Source organism: Scatophagus argus, chromosome 18 (assembly GCF_020382885.2).
Source record: "Scatophagus argus isolate fScaArg1 chromosome 18, fScaArg1.pri, whole genome shotgun sequence".
In the NCBI taxonomy this organism is placed as follows: Eukaryota; Metazoa; Chordata; class Actinopteri; family Scatophagidae; genus Scatophagus; species Scatophagus argus.
In genome coordinates this window covers 2,142,001-2,157,351 of record NC_058510.1, presented here as the reverse complement: position 1 = coordinate 2,157,351, position 15,351 = coordinate 2,142,001, and the positions used below count along the sequence as shown (strand labels likewise).

The 15,351-nt window shown below is 45.9% G+C and overlaps 1 protein-coding gene across 1 annotated transcript in view; it reads right to left on the bottom strand.

Annotated features, from left to right (window-relative positions):
- Window positions 1-15,351, bottom strand: part of bmp6 (bone morphogenetic protein 6) — a 39,028-nt gene that overhangs the window by 21,699 nt on the left and 1,978 nt on the right. The window lies entirely within an intron of this gene.

The window sequence follows — 15,351 nt, the reverse complement described above, 5'->3', positions numbered from 1 at the left end:
GGAGCAGTGTGCGAAGCAGGAACAGCATCCTGGGGTGGTTGACGGGCTGACTTGTCTGTGGTCGGCGGTCGGCGCTCCTGCTCGCCCTCCTAACGCCGTCCAGCCAATCCCTCCGAGGGACAGCTGGACTCCTGCTTTCTCTCACACGTCCCACAACCACAGAGCAAAACAACCACCTTCCCTCACCAAAATACTTCTTCGCCCTTCATCAACACTCAGCTGGTAAAATTAACTAAAGGGCACATTATGGATGGTTTTCGCACAGGCAATTATGTTGTCAGATAGCGAAACGTTTCAAAGGAGAGGCTGCTGAAGGACTTTAGACTAAAACTGATTCCTAATCATCAACAAAGTGCATCTTCTGAATGTATTGTAACTCTTATGGAGTCTTATGGGACCTTTTATTAGTGAGATTTTAGTACCAGAGGTTTGGTTCGTCCCGTCAGTTTAAAAAGAGCTTTTTTTTCTTTTTGTCCTCCTGCTGCTGCAGACATGAGGGTCAAGATTCAAGACCTTCAAGCACGACCGAGTAACTTTTTCTGAAGAGCAGCCACCGTAGACACAAGGCTTTTACTGAATACTGGAACGTTAAACCTCCCTTCATTACCATTTATTTATTTTTCAGGAAAGAGTGCATGTCGACATTCAGTTTGTCAAACGTTTAAAAGACAAATTTCATATTCTGGATTTCTGTCCTCATAGACGGCAGTGTTTGGTTTCTGGGCTTTCCACTCTGTGACTCCTGGAAGAAACGGGATGATTGCAGTGAGAACCACTGACCTTGCTGAACTAACATGGGAACAAGAAGCCAGTGTGGCTGTAAGACAAACACAGCTTTTCTCTGCAGCACAGCAGACAGTCCGGTATCTTCTCAACAACCAAACGTTGTTGGGAGTTTTCTGCACGCGGGCTGCCAAAAACCGGATCCCGAAGACCCTCGTAAAAATCTCTGCTTTCTAATTAAAAAAGTGTAATTTACTGTTTCCTCTGACCCATAATGCACCACACTGGAGGAGGCGAAAATGAAAGTGAACGAGGAAAAGAAGAAAAAAAGAAGACATTTTCACAAAAAACACCCTTCAATTAAATTCTTGCTCACCAAGAACCTGTCAACATTGTTAAAGACTCTGCGGATGGCTAAACCAATAAAAAATGTTCTGGATGTCCAAGGCATGAGAAGAATCCATCTGTGTTTATGTAATTACAGCCCATAATCTGTCTGGTTTTTCTCTCAGACTGGATGGTTTCTGAGGACAGGTCAGATATGTCCGTGTCTTCCACTGATCGAAGTCCCGTCTAATTAAAGGTTTGGCAGGATCGACTTTCACAGGAAACTTTTTGCAGTTGATGCTATCACAGCCACCATTTCAAAACATCTCATTAAAGTCGTTTTGCTGTAAACACCGGTCTCTCTGAAGAGGCTAAAGCCTGAATTTATGCCTCCGTCTCTTCAACCTCTGGCATCGATGCAGCGCGGAAAGACAAGACGCCGAGACAGCTGTTGATTTTTGCAAAGCGCGTGAACACACAAACGCACAAACACAGCAGAGGTGCGAGCTGCCTGAGGTGTTGCCACCACGCTTGGCTGCCACCAGGAGCTTCTACTGAGCGCTTTGGCTCTTTGTAGTCCGGCAGCTGGCAGGGCAGCTCCTGGGGTTGAGGCACAGATGAAGGGGCTCGGAGTCTGCTGGGAGTCATTATTAACTTTGAGCGAGGGTGAGTGGGTGGGTGTGTGACTCATCCTGTGCTCTGATCTTCTCCCCTGACCCAGCATCAAAGCCGACACGCTGAGCGCCGCGGGACCAGCCGAGGGCCGCTGGCGAGAGCGAGAGTTTATGTCCGATGCGTGTAGCCACACAAACACGCCTCTGGACATTTCCTGAAAGGGCTTACGTGCACATGGGCAATGACAAACGTCAAAGCGGAGAATTAAAGCATTCCCACATGCGGTCGCCGAGGACGGCAGGGTCAGGCAGGGGCGTCGGTCCACGGCGAGCGTCTCAGGCAGCGAGAAAAGATCTTGAGCAGACTGTCAAAGCCCATTAACAAACACAGAGCAGCAGCCGACAGCTTTACTCTCAGTGTGAAATCAGTTTGATTGAGATTTGCAAGTATTTGGCGAGTCATCTGGGGAAGAATACATCGCACATCCATTTCATGAGTAGATCAAAAGTTCTGGTTTTCATCAGACAAACGGTTTGCGACCACGACACTGGACTGGGGCATCGGACCCGAGTGTCCTGTGACAAAGTGTCCTTCAAAGCCACCGTCCGAGCGTCAAATAAGCTCCGTCCTTATCGTGTTGTCGACCGCAAACAAAACTCCCAGACAAACCTTAATGGTTGGATGTGACATTTTCATGACCTGTTCAGAACAGGTATGTAACAGTAAAACTGTTCAGATTCAACTGCCCAGCTGATCTAAGTCATTTCTATATCATATACTTTCTGATAATTTCCTCCTCTTTCACACACACACACACATCCATCAGTGGCTTGGATATCCAGCCTGCTCTTCTTCCATAACCTCCCACAGGTTATAGCACATAATGACCTCACTGGACTGGACCGACGACCCTGGGAACAAAGGCCCCATTTGAACCATATAATCACATTTTTCTACAGCCATCATCCTCCATATAATCCCTGAACAACCATGTGGGTCTGTCTCTCCACCCAAACCATGACGCGTACTGTCAGGCGTGATGTTCCAGGACACACACATACACACACAGGGAGAGAGTTTGATTTTTGTTCCCATCAACCCCAGACTCCATCACCACCACACTGCATTCCACATAAGATGATAAAATGAAGTCTGGACACACATCTCTCTTTTGTCGTTTTGAGATCTTTAGCTGGTGCGTAACATGCGCTGGTTTGTGTGTGTCTAACCCTGAGGGTAGGCAGATAATTTGCTGTAATTGCTCCCCTACTGGGGCTTTGCTAACAGATAGACGTCTGAGGTATGGGCTGTTGGACTGTGCAGTATCAGTGTTTTCCATCGACAGGCTGACAGCTGAGTGGTAGCAGTCATCGGCTCTCTGTTGATTCTCCAGTTGGCGTCCATGTAGCTGGATGTGTCATACCTGTGTGTCAGTGGGAGATTTTATTCCATCAAGTGCTATTACCCAGGATTAACATGTGGACCCACAATAACTGATCCTGATGATCAATAAACAAGCCCACAGTTCAGCCAGATGTTGCAAACCACATGATTTGGACAACAATAAGACCCAACTTTGACAACAAGATTGACCAGAAGGTCCTCTTTGGTTTGATTTCAAAGAGATTTTTGTAAATGAAAATGCAATTTTGTTCTATTTTATTTTCGACTGACACACGAAAACAGCAGATTAACAACAGCTGTTATGTTGAATAGTCGATAGCTGTTGTTGTGCCATAGAAATGAATTCATTTAGTTGCAGCTGACAATATTGGAGAGATTTTCCAAACAAGTTTTTGGGTCGTCATCTCCTCAACGAGCGAATGTTAATGTTTTGTTTTTGACCCACGGCAATGCTAACATTAAGCAGCAGAAGTTCAGGTAACATCAGGTAAAGACGGGTAAGTGTGGCGTTGCTCAATGCGTCGCCGTTGTGAGAAGTTTAACTTTTACTTCTGTTGTCGTCGGCCCAGTTTAGAAAGACAAACAACATCATCACACAGCTGTAATAACAATATTAGCAAAACCAGTCAAATGTGCAGGTTAGACTGCACCTCGAGGAGAAAAGATCGGCTGTAAAAGGTGAACAAAGGATATTCAAAGCACTGAGGAACGTCAGGAGGGCAACACATAACAAAATGGCACAAAGAAAAATGCTTCAGAAATGAAATAAGGTTTTACAAAAATCAACACAGCAAGCACAGCACGGCACAGCTAAACCACAAAGAAATCTGATCCGATGCAATGTTTTAGGCTACACTAATCCTGGATTTCCAAAGCGTCCTGTGAAAAACAAAGAAGACACAAAAAAAATGAACAAACCTCACAAACTTCGGGTTACGGAAAAGTCTGAGGCCAGCTGGTTAAAAAACTCACTCGGCTCGCTTTTTGTAAGGAAGGTCATTTGGCCATATTCAAATGGTTTCTACATAAAAGTGCGCACAAGACAGTCTGTGGATGATCCTGAGTAACTCATGATTTCTGGAGAAAACAGAAAAAGGTTTTCAAAGACGGCTTACTGTCATACTGGGTGAACTATTCCTTTAACAAAACACAAGATGTGTGTGTGTGTGTGTGTGTGTCTAAGGGAGGAGCCTGCGAGTACACAACCTTTACACCCAGCATTTGTGTCTGTCTGAACACTTAGAGACCCAAATGGCCATGGAGAAAAAGCTCATTGACATTAATGGCCAGTTGTGATTTCCCCAAAAGCCCCTACAAAAACAAGTGTTCATTTCACTGGACACCAACTCGAGCCAACGAGCTGTCAACAAAAGACGCTGCGACATCTTTCTCACATTCATAAGGAAATTCCATGAAATCAGGAAATAAATGAGCTGGAAAAGGAAAAAAAAATGCAGAAAATATTTCTTCCCACTTTATGGGATGTTAATAAAAATGTAATTCTACAAAGCAGAGCAGCTGTCACAACAGCCTCACTTAAATCAGTGGTCTTCACACCAGACGACTTCTCAAACCTTCAGCGGTTTTAAAGAGCAACAAGTTCAGGAAGAAGCCACTAAGTCGCTGAGAGAGGAGTACATGCAGTTACTTCTGCTCTTCACAATCCCTCAGCAACGTACAAATACAAGAACTTGGTCACAGTATGAATGAATAAATAAACAAATTCGAAAATTAGACAATTGAGCGGACTCGTACTGCCGGCCTGGATTTCTGTGCGAGTGCATTTTGTCCCCCCTCCAACATCTTGTTCTCTTTGGAGGTCGATTTGGCAGAAACTCGTTTCTTGTCTCGTTTAGACACGAACGAGAAAATAAACGCAACCAAACACTGCAGTCATAAACAAAACCGGCGACACCAAACACTTCGCTGTCTAACGTATGTGACTAACAACAACAACCCAAACCCAGAGCCATTAATCTCTCAATACGCTGCACACTGAGAGATGCGTTGTTTACAGTTGGTCAGATTGCTGGGGCTTGCTGTCCTTTGGTTGCCACGGGACGCAGGGGAAAAACATTTGGACGGCCAGCGGAGGAGGGTTTTGTCTGGGTGTACGAGGCCGCCGCACATCTAACAACAATATTGGAAAATAAAGGGATTTTTGATGGTTGCTCGGTCACAAAATGAAATCCCCAAATGCAGGACAACAGGTGGACTCATAATGGCTTTCTAAGACGCCATTAAAGAAAGAATTTATTGGGGAAATCAGTGACCACCGCGCGAAGGGGGTCTGCTCGTTTGAAAAAGGTAACCTCTGATCGTCTTCCTGCGAGATTCTCCGTCCTTGATGTTTGGCTCCATTTCCTCTGCGATTTATGGGACAGGACGGCTACTTACCGCTTTCCTCTTGGGTCGCGACCACAGACCCTCTCGGAAACGGCTCCCTCGGCTGCTTTAGAGTTTCGCCACCACTCAATAAGCTAAGTGAATATTCCGTAAACAGAGATGTACTCCCATGGTTTTTGATGGGAGTCCATTTTGAGCGAAAGGCCTCGACTGATTTGAGCTGTGTCAACACGGCGATGGTGGCGGTCGGGTATCCCCATTTTTCTTTTAGCCTGTGAGGCTTTGTGGGAAACCGTGTGGAGCCTGATACCTCAGACATGTCTTCATGGCACATATTGGTGGTGTGTCCCGTCCATGTGCCGCCATCAACGTGCAGCAGCTCAGGCAGCGAAGGGGCCTGCTATAGTGATCTGTGCTCAACGTCTGCTTTTGGGCAGCAGGTGTGCATGTGTGTGAGTGCATACGTGTGTGTCTGAGCTCGGCCGGTCTGGTCCCAGATTTAGAGGAGGAAGCCGGTGTCAGGGCCAGGAGATGGATCTCTCCTGAGGGATCCGATAAATAAGGAAAAAATATCTTTGAAAAAGGGAAACGCAGCTGTTTCCAAAGGAGAAGTCAAAATATTGGTGGCTTTGCATTCCACAGCAGCAAACGTAGGAGGCCAACTGACTCTGCGATGCTCCGTTTTCCCTCCTTCTCACTTTCTCTGCCTCTCGGCCTCTCGGCAATCCCTACCGCTACAGTCGAGCCTCGGTGCGATTCCCTTTGGAAAGTCCGCGTTGACCGCAATGCATTTCAGCGGCTCAGAGGTAGAGCACATGATCCACTGATAAATCAGTCTGCTCCAGCTTCAATCCGCCCCCCCAGTGGGCTGACTTACATGTTAAGACCTACTGCTTGTTTTACACACAGGCACAGCTCCAAAAACAGCCACGGTAACCAGATACCTGAATATCCAAAAAGCAGGTGGGCCTTGAGGAAAATCAGGAGGAAAATAATCAGTGTTTCTAATAATACATCACGTCAACACAATGTTGGTGAGATGAAAGTGTGGAGAAGTTTACATCCAAACGTCCTGATAAAGTTACCTGTTATGTTGGTGCAGGAGGGTCCCAGCGGGATCCAAACACTTTTCTCTAAACGTACAACGCAGTGCACTAAACATGAGGTCACAGTGTTAAAAATACAAGTGGGGGATGTTGCTGAAAACCTCATTCGTTAAAGGGGGAAATTAGTGCGTTAGATTACTGGAAGTTTGTTATTTGATTATAATTTTTATATTTTGACATCTTGTTTTAATATAATCATCTGTCATAAACAAACAGTGTGACAGATTACGACTTGATTCTGATCCAGATGATCAGTAAACAAGCCCACAGTTCAGCCAGATGTTGCAAACCACATGATTTGGAGAGACAAACGAAAAGTGAGCGCACACAAAAATATCGATGACGACTGCACAGAAAAGCTAAAGCTTCAGTGTGGCGGATCAAAAGAGAGCCAGAAAGTCTGACAACCGCCAACACTTTAGCTAATAATTTTACAAAACGTCTTTGTTTCACATCAGGCCTTCAGCCTTTCTGATCATTTGACTTCTTGCATTGTTCTTGTCCCGTCTCATGAAATGTACAACATTATTCTTCCAGGTAGAAATTATGAAAACTACAACAATAAGACCCAACTCTGACAACAAGATTGACCAGAAGGTCCTCTTTGGTTTGATTTCAAAGAGATTTTTGTGAATGAATATTTTATTTTCGACTGAAAACAGCATAATAACAACAGCTGTTATGTTGAATAGTCGTTGGCTGTTGTTGTGTCATAAAAATGAATTCGTTTAGCTGCAGCTGACAACAAGTTTTTGGGTCATCATCTCACCGTGTCGTTCTGGACCACCGTCTTTAATAGTTCCACAGTACGAGAGACATTCTGTGGATGCACACAGCTAAAAATGTGACTTCCTGTTGGAAAAGGACTTTTAAACACTCGGGCAGATAAGGTATCCAGGAGACTGGCCGCTCGGAGGTGTGGAAAGTGTCCGTACAGGAGGAAGGACTGGGCAGAGTTTCCCCTGCACATCCTTAGTGATAAGATCCTTTAATCCAGAAAGCCTCTCGGCACTGGGAGTGGATACATTTTTCTTACGAGCGGCCTCGACGGGAGTCAAACCCCAGATCTCTGATCATGCTGGTGTGCTCGTTTACCCGCTGACAAACGAATGGCACCATCTCTCTTTGCATTACTTCTTTCTCACCTGACTCTCTGTTGCACTTGCTCCGAGACTAACAAGAAGTCAAAGGAATTGGAGTCCGTAAGAAAAACCGGGATAAAAAGTGATGTCTTGCCTCTCTGTTCTCTTTCTCTCAGCTCTTTCTCCCTCCCTCCATCCCTCCCTCCATCCCTCCCGTCTCCGACTGTTTTCCTGTCGGTATCATGTTTGGAAAGTCAGCCTGCAGGTCAGCCTAGGGCTCGTAAATTTGTCAGCGGCAGCGCGGTTGAAAGGGAGGCTACTTGCTCTGGAAGGTCAGGAGCGTCTGCGCTCACATGGGGCCTTTTTCTCACTGCGGACCCACGGTTGTTGTTTCAGGCACGTCCTCTTTAGAGAGACGACCAACCTGGGAACATTCGAGGAAGCCGAGGAGCGCAGCTTTCTCCTCGACACCAGTATTTGATGAAGACCTCTTGTATAACGAGGTGGGAGTTTGTCTAACGAGTACGTTCAGAGACGCTTCAAACATCAGTGCAGTCACAGATGTGTGCTTTTGTAGACTTGCAAGGAGTCCGCATGAGTGAGCGACTACATCGTTCTCTAACCCTTGACCCTGACCTTTGAGGAAAACTCCACCCTCACATACTTATCACTGTAAAATAAACAGCTGTTGTTGATCTACCCTCAAATTTCTGGGTCTGCTGTGTTTTACTGTGGTGTTTTCTTCGAAAAACTGGCCAAAGAGAATTTATGTCCAGCACAGGTGCAGCAGAGTTTAAGATATTCAGAAAAACACCAGAATCCAGACATGACGCGCTGACATGATCGGTGCCAGATGAAATCGGCACACTAATACACTTGATCCTGAGTGCAGGCTCCATCAGATAGTAGAGATTTCAATAAAAATGAATGTGTCAACCTCGTGGTGGCGCTAGAGGGGACGTCAGTGGGGCTCATTCTGTGGGAACCATCAGTGTAAACATGTGTTATGGCAATCAGACCAAACAACATGTTGCTAGCATTGCAGAAAAAGGATTTCAATACTTTAAAGCTGCACTCTTATAAACACAGTGACATTTGTAGACACATAAATGTGTGTGTGCAGCTCCCAGAACAAACACACACTCGTACCCTCCTTCCTCTGCTCCTTCAAGGCCACCACAGGCTTTAAATCTGTCCCACAGTTTCTGAGCCCTCCAGCATCCTCTGGGTGTGCCTTTTCTCCTTCCTCTCTTCCCTCCTTTCTCTCACTTCCTCCACGGTTTTATTTAACAGAGATGAATCCCGGCAGGTCTCTCGGTGGCTTCGCCGAAGAATGTGACAGCAGGAATGTTTAGCGTGACATTCACGCCATTGCTGTCGGCTACAGTCATCTCCATTACCAGAACGAGCCTCTCCGGCAGAGCGAACGGCAGGATCATTAGGATAATGGATGGAGTTTGCCGGGCACACAAGGACATGCCGACTCCGAGTTCAGCGGTTCACAGGTTCACAACCTTCTTTAACACCAGGGTGGACCAGAAATTCCAAAGACATACCAGCCAGTGTTTACTGAAGACGTCCTGCACTGTGTAACGTCACGTCAAATGTATCATCACGGAGGTTTAAACAACGCCAACGAACGGGTCCTTTCACAAGGGAAAACTGTGCCTAATTTAACTGTAGAATCACGGCAGAATATTCCTCCTCAACTCCAAAAATAACAACGTGGAGTCAGGAGTGAAGCAAGTAGCTCGAAACCAGAGAAACAAATGGTCCAGAAAGGAAGTGCTAAGTGTTCCTGTTTAAGGGATTAAAGTACAGTCAAACTGTTTTAAAACCAGAGGCCTCAGTTAGAGGCCTCCTGAACTCAGTCCTAAAAGCTCATGGCTAAAAATCTAATACGCAGCTTACACACCTGTGATCTATAAATCTCATATCAGCTGACGGCACCTGCTTTGCGAGTTCCCCTTACATAACGTTAGAAGAAATGAGAGTTTAGTCAAGAACAGCCGTGAAAATCAAACCTTCGAGCATCGCGGGCAGGAAGACACAAATGTGGCTCGTATTCTAAAGAACTTGTTATTGCCGATTATAGTGACATATTTACATCGCTTACACTAAAAGCATGTTGTTACTATAAATGTGTGAGTTATTACATCGCTAATGTAAATTCCCAGCCATAATTCATTTATATTTTCTTTAAAATAAACATGATAAATGTCAGCTTCATGCAGATGTGTGTGGCGAATCCCAGCTGTTTCACATCAGAAACAGCTTCATGTTGATGCAGTTTGCACCGGTGCCACCACGTGTTCCTCCATCCTGCAGCATCAGTCACTCCGAACTTCATCACATCCACCCAAACACACGCAGCAGGTGTTTCTCAGCAGGATGGATTTTGTGGCTTTCGTGTTATTTGTGGTCAGAAATGCAGGAATGAAAACAAAGAGACACTTTTGTTTGCATCCTGCCTCTTTCACATATTCAAACGTTGTATATACAAACAGAGCCCCACACACACACACACACACACACACACACGCTAATTCCAGGTTAATGATCTCCTCTGCGTGACCTCTTCATAGACAGTTAAACACAAGACAAAGGCAGACAGCTTTACTGCGCTTTTAGCAGGAAAGCAGGAGTAAAAACACACACTGGCTCTTTGTTTTAGGTGCACGCGCGCACACACGCACACACACACACACACACACACACACACTCTCAAGCTGACACAAGACTGACTAAACACGCAAGACTACAAGTGCAAGCACGACAAGAACACAGAGAAATGGCATGATTTATTTTTGCATTTTAGCTTTAAATTGTGATTTTCATGCCATTCGTTTTTTCTGGGGGGGGGGGGCTGGAAAAACCTTTAAAGTGACTCCAGAGAAGCCCATACTATAATAAATATGTTCGATACAGGGCCAATAACCTAATACATCATGTGCTGTCTGTTTATATGAAGGAGGCCATCGTGTCAACCTGCTTCTGATTAGCTGCCTCTCGCTGCACAGCATGCGGTCAGGAGGTTTGTTCCAAGCTACGAGAGTACGGCTGCAATCTGACGAGAGACCGAGAGACATGTAGAGACAGAGACATATGGAGAAAACAAGAGCAGATGTGTGAGAGGACAGTGAAGCATGAACGAAGCAAACAGTGCAAATTCCTCCATGCCTGCACCCGAGAGGTGATAAATGGGAGCCCTAATCAGATGTTCCGCCAGGGTTATCAGCTCCGTTCGATAGATCGTTACCAGCAGGGAGCGCGCCTCGCTTCACCACCTTATCTCGTCACACTCCGCCATCCCACGCCGCTATCACTCCGAGGTGGAATGTCCGATGAAGACCTGAGCCTGGACGGGAGATGAGATGAAGACGGAGGGAGAGAGAGGGAAACGAGGCGAGAAGCGTAATCTCTGTACTGAGGCCCGATCTGTGCTGCCATCTCGTCAAGCTGGAGAGTTATGGCGTGAGAGGGAGACGTGCCATCAGGGTGGGTGGGCGTGGGGGTTACAGGGGCGCTAAGAGCAAGTTGTGTGAAAGAGACGGCTTCAAGTGTAAATGGAAAGCTCTCTTATAAATGCTTATCCGCTGACCTCGAGGTCATGCACACACTGCATGGTCTGCAGCTCAGACGGACAATAGAGCTGTCCTGTAACACCTCGTCTTTTATGACCGGCACGAAGCTGGACTGGAAAAGACATAACCGGAGATGTTTCCCCCATCAACCCTGTTTGTTTCTTGAGGCAGCTGTGTGTTTTGCCAGAGAGCCTGACAACCAATACAATCCAAACAAGAGAAAAAGGAAGCACTTTAAAACACTGTAACTCAATAAGCAGAATTATTTGTATATGTTGGGACGTTCTCGAACATTGCTGCGAGTTCAAGTGTACTTGTAGCGGCAGTGAAATATCTGGTACTGTAAACAAATGAAAACAAACACAGGGTTTCGTAGTTTGTTGATGTAATTTTTCTCACCGTTGATGGAAGGTTTCGACTGCCAAGTTTATGTCTCAGAAAATGTCCTTTATTCCTCTGCAGCATATCTCGAATTCTTCGCTTAACTTCTGGCTAATACTGTTTACGGTATGCTCAAAGCTGAGGTGACGTGACGGGTGGTCCTGCATTCTGTTCTGGTCTCTGAGCCTTTGCAGGAAGTGTTTCAAGACGGTTTAGTGAAAATTTTCCAAAGCTCCCTTCTGCATCAAACAATTGACTCTTTGATCGAAGCCAACTAATTATTTGATCATGCAGGGGCTTTGGGACATGTTTCACTGCACAGGAAGTGGCTTACCTGGGCTTAGGCACTGAGAAACGCAGCCAGGCATCATAAGACAAGGAAAACAGCCGTTTAATAAAGGCACTTCATTTCAGAATAAGCCCATGGCTGTCTGGACGCGGCTAATCTCCTGAAAACCCACTTCTTAAAGCTTCTGGCTTGTTTGCCTTTAAAGCGTGGGAGGTAAGATTGGCTGCTGACTTAGGTAAGAGGTCTGGTGACAGTTCGGCTATAGCCATGCAATGGGGTGTGCAGAGAAGAAAAGGAGTGATGACGACAAGTGCACAAAGGCATAAAATGATTTTCCAACGTTTGAGCTACAGAAGGCCTAAATATGGGCTGCGATAACTTAAATACCACATCAAGGCAGCCACTTGCACGTGCTGGATAGCTTTTATTTAAAAAACAGAAATAACCCAGAACCAAAGAGGAACCAAAGAGGAACGAAAGCGCTCCAGTCAATCCATATCTGCATGTGATCATTTTTGAAGCCGAAGTCGAGAGAGGTGTGTTTGACTGAGCTGACGGTTCAGCATCTGAAGATAGCAAATCCCTCTAAGGGTGTTGGCACTGGTGCTGTAATTTCACTTTAAGTTAATAATGTCAACTATAAAGGCTTTATGGTCCCTGAACAGCTAAATCACTGAATTATCTGTATGGGTGAGAGAGGCTAAACCTTTTTCCTTGTGTAGTCAATCCAAGTTACAGTCATAGTTAGATGTATATGAACTGCAGAAGTCTGCAAATTGAATTGTGGCTGTTAATCATTTTTTAAACTGCAGGAAAGTAAAACGAGACTGACTTGCAAACCGCGGATGTATTTTCCTGAATAATTACGAGAGCTTCCAGCTGCAGACAAACAGCAGAGGATGAGAGAGCAAACAAGCCATGTGAGCTTTGCTTTGCTTTGCAGCGCTGCGAGCCAAGCCGAGCTCAGAAAGACCTCCACACCTGTCTGGCTGGCTGGCACAGGAGAGCCAACGGCCAAGCAAACGCCTCACAGTTAAATGCAGATGACACAGAACAACATTAGGAGTTCCTGTTCGGTGACCCGTGAAACCAAAGCCATTTCTGTGCATCCTTGACTCACCATAACCACGAGGTTAGAGCTCTGCCGCAAAAACCAAACCTGATAGAAATAGCAAATTTTCCCCTGCTGGTTATTATAGCCGTCATGGTGGCTGTGGGTATTTATTCAGCAATATGTCAGCCCTCATTAATTGAGTGAGTACTGACCTCTTGTACTTGTTTTCCATTGGGATGCACCTCACCAGTGCTGGTCAGAGTCTCCCCACTCGTTCCACAACATATTATAGAAGGACTGTAACCAAGTCCTCCTTTTTCCACTAAATGTGTCCAAACTGGAGTTCTCCTAAAATATTAACATGAAAAAAAGATGCCATTGTGCTTCGAACCTCACACAGAGCCTTCTCAGAGGGACGCTCAGGATGTTCTGCACATATGTGTCAGTTTGATGGAAGATTATCTGTTCATTCTCACAAACAAAACAGTAAAATCGCTTAATCTGAACCTGTCGTCTGCATGTGTGTGGGGGGGTTTACGGTCCGGTCTCGTTACGGTAACCTCCGGACGCTGCCGGGCATCGGGACATGTTGGGAGCTGCAGCGTGTCAAACGGCGTGAGTCACTCAGCACACAGTGTCGCTTCACTAGACCTCAGTGGAAAGCAGGACGTCCGCAAGGCAAACCGTGATGAACGTGCTATTCTAGGAATGAAGATGAAAAAGGAGCTGGAAAATATGCTTCTGGTACCCAATTTGAAGTTTTCCACCACTTGTTCTGCTTTTTTGTTTTTTTTTTTCCTCTCAATGGGTCATTCCCAACAGGTGATGAAAGCTAAGCAGAATGGATGACTGAGCGAGAGGTCTATATGAATCATGCACAAGCATATGGTTCACAGAGAGCTCACTTGAGACTGGATGTAACGCAGGGGCTCTTAAATCTACCCGAGCGCCGGGGGACGACCCTCAGAAAATGAGCTCTCTATCTGTGCTACCGCCGCAGCTGGCTGTGAAAGACATCAGCTCGGGCCCAAGCTTAAATCACTGTCATCCTTTTATTTGCTATACGTCACCTTAAACTCTGAGATTCCTGCACACGAGGAGGATTTTGCTGATGTAAAAAAAGGGTGAATCCAGTTTTAAATCAGATCATCTGTGTAAACAGTTCTTTGATTTGGTTTCGTGAATGCAGGTCGGGCGGGAAAGGGGCCTGTGGATGAGTGGGTCTGCTCCGGGTTCTGTCTCCATATTTTTCAAATCGTTTCGGACAGACTGTTTGGCTTCTTCCCTTTTCTTCCTTTCATTTATCTTGATTCTAATTTGTAGTTTCACTTTGGCCACACGTGACATCCAGATTTTTCGACCGGTTTTGAAACAAGAAGGACCACCCAGAAGAGTTTCGGGCCTATTTCTACTATAGCTTCCTACGTCGCTCCACACAAACCGCTACAAACGAGCAAGAGACGCATTAAAAACCAATCGGATGGCGATGACACACGGTAGTCGTGCAAGGCCTTATTTGCAAAGCAGATGGGGAGCCTTGGCCTGTCCGACATTAATTACAATCACATTCAGGGAGGAAGCCGTCCCTCCTCCAGGGCGGTTAGGACTCTGTGTACGGCTGGAGGAGATGGCAACCTAATCCCCTGGTCACCGCAGAAATCCGAGGGAATCGTCAAAAGATGCACAGGACGCGATTAATCAAAGTGGAGAGCCAGATGTGCAGCAACACAGGAGTACAAACCCCAACTTACAGAGCACAGGAACACCATAACCACAGACACACAAACACCACGCCGCCACCATCACCCTCCCACACAGAAGCCAACGGAGGGGCTTCGACATCTGATACCAAAACGACGGCCTCCTCCCGTCTGAAGATCTGGTTTTCATCACTACTTGTTGCAACATCAATACTCACAGGACCAATAAGTAGAGAAACATTTGCTTTTTCTAACTCCAACCCTAATTCTCTTCTTCATGTGTGGCTCTGCATGGCTTTCATAAAGGTGAGGGATTTCATTTTCATATTTGAAGGACTTCCTGTTTCGAGTCAGAAGAAGAAAAAAAAAACATGAGGCTGCATTCTTCAGCAGTGATACATTCCCCACTGTTCTCACGGCCGGATCATGACAATACCCTTTAGTTCCCAAGCAGAATGACAATCAATCTGGATTTAAGCCTCCTTGTCCACCAGCGTCGGACTCTGGCAGCGCCTCTGTTTATCTTCAGGCGCTCTGTTTAGAGTCTCCCAGTAAACACTGGAGCTGCTAATGGAGGGAAGGCCTTTGGGCTTTTATGTTCCAAACCCGTTATGATTAAAGTGTTCCTCTTTATCGTCACTGGAGATAATTAAGGACAAATCTACTTGGGTAACACAAACAATGCTACGCAGTTTACGCGCAGAAACCGCAGCTCGCCGCGCTGGAGGTCATCAGCAGGA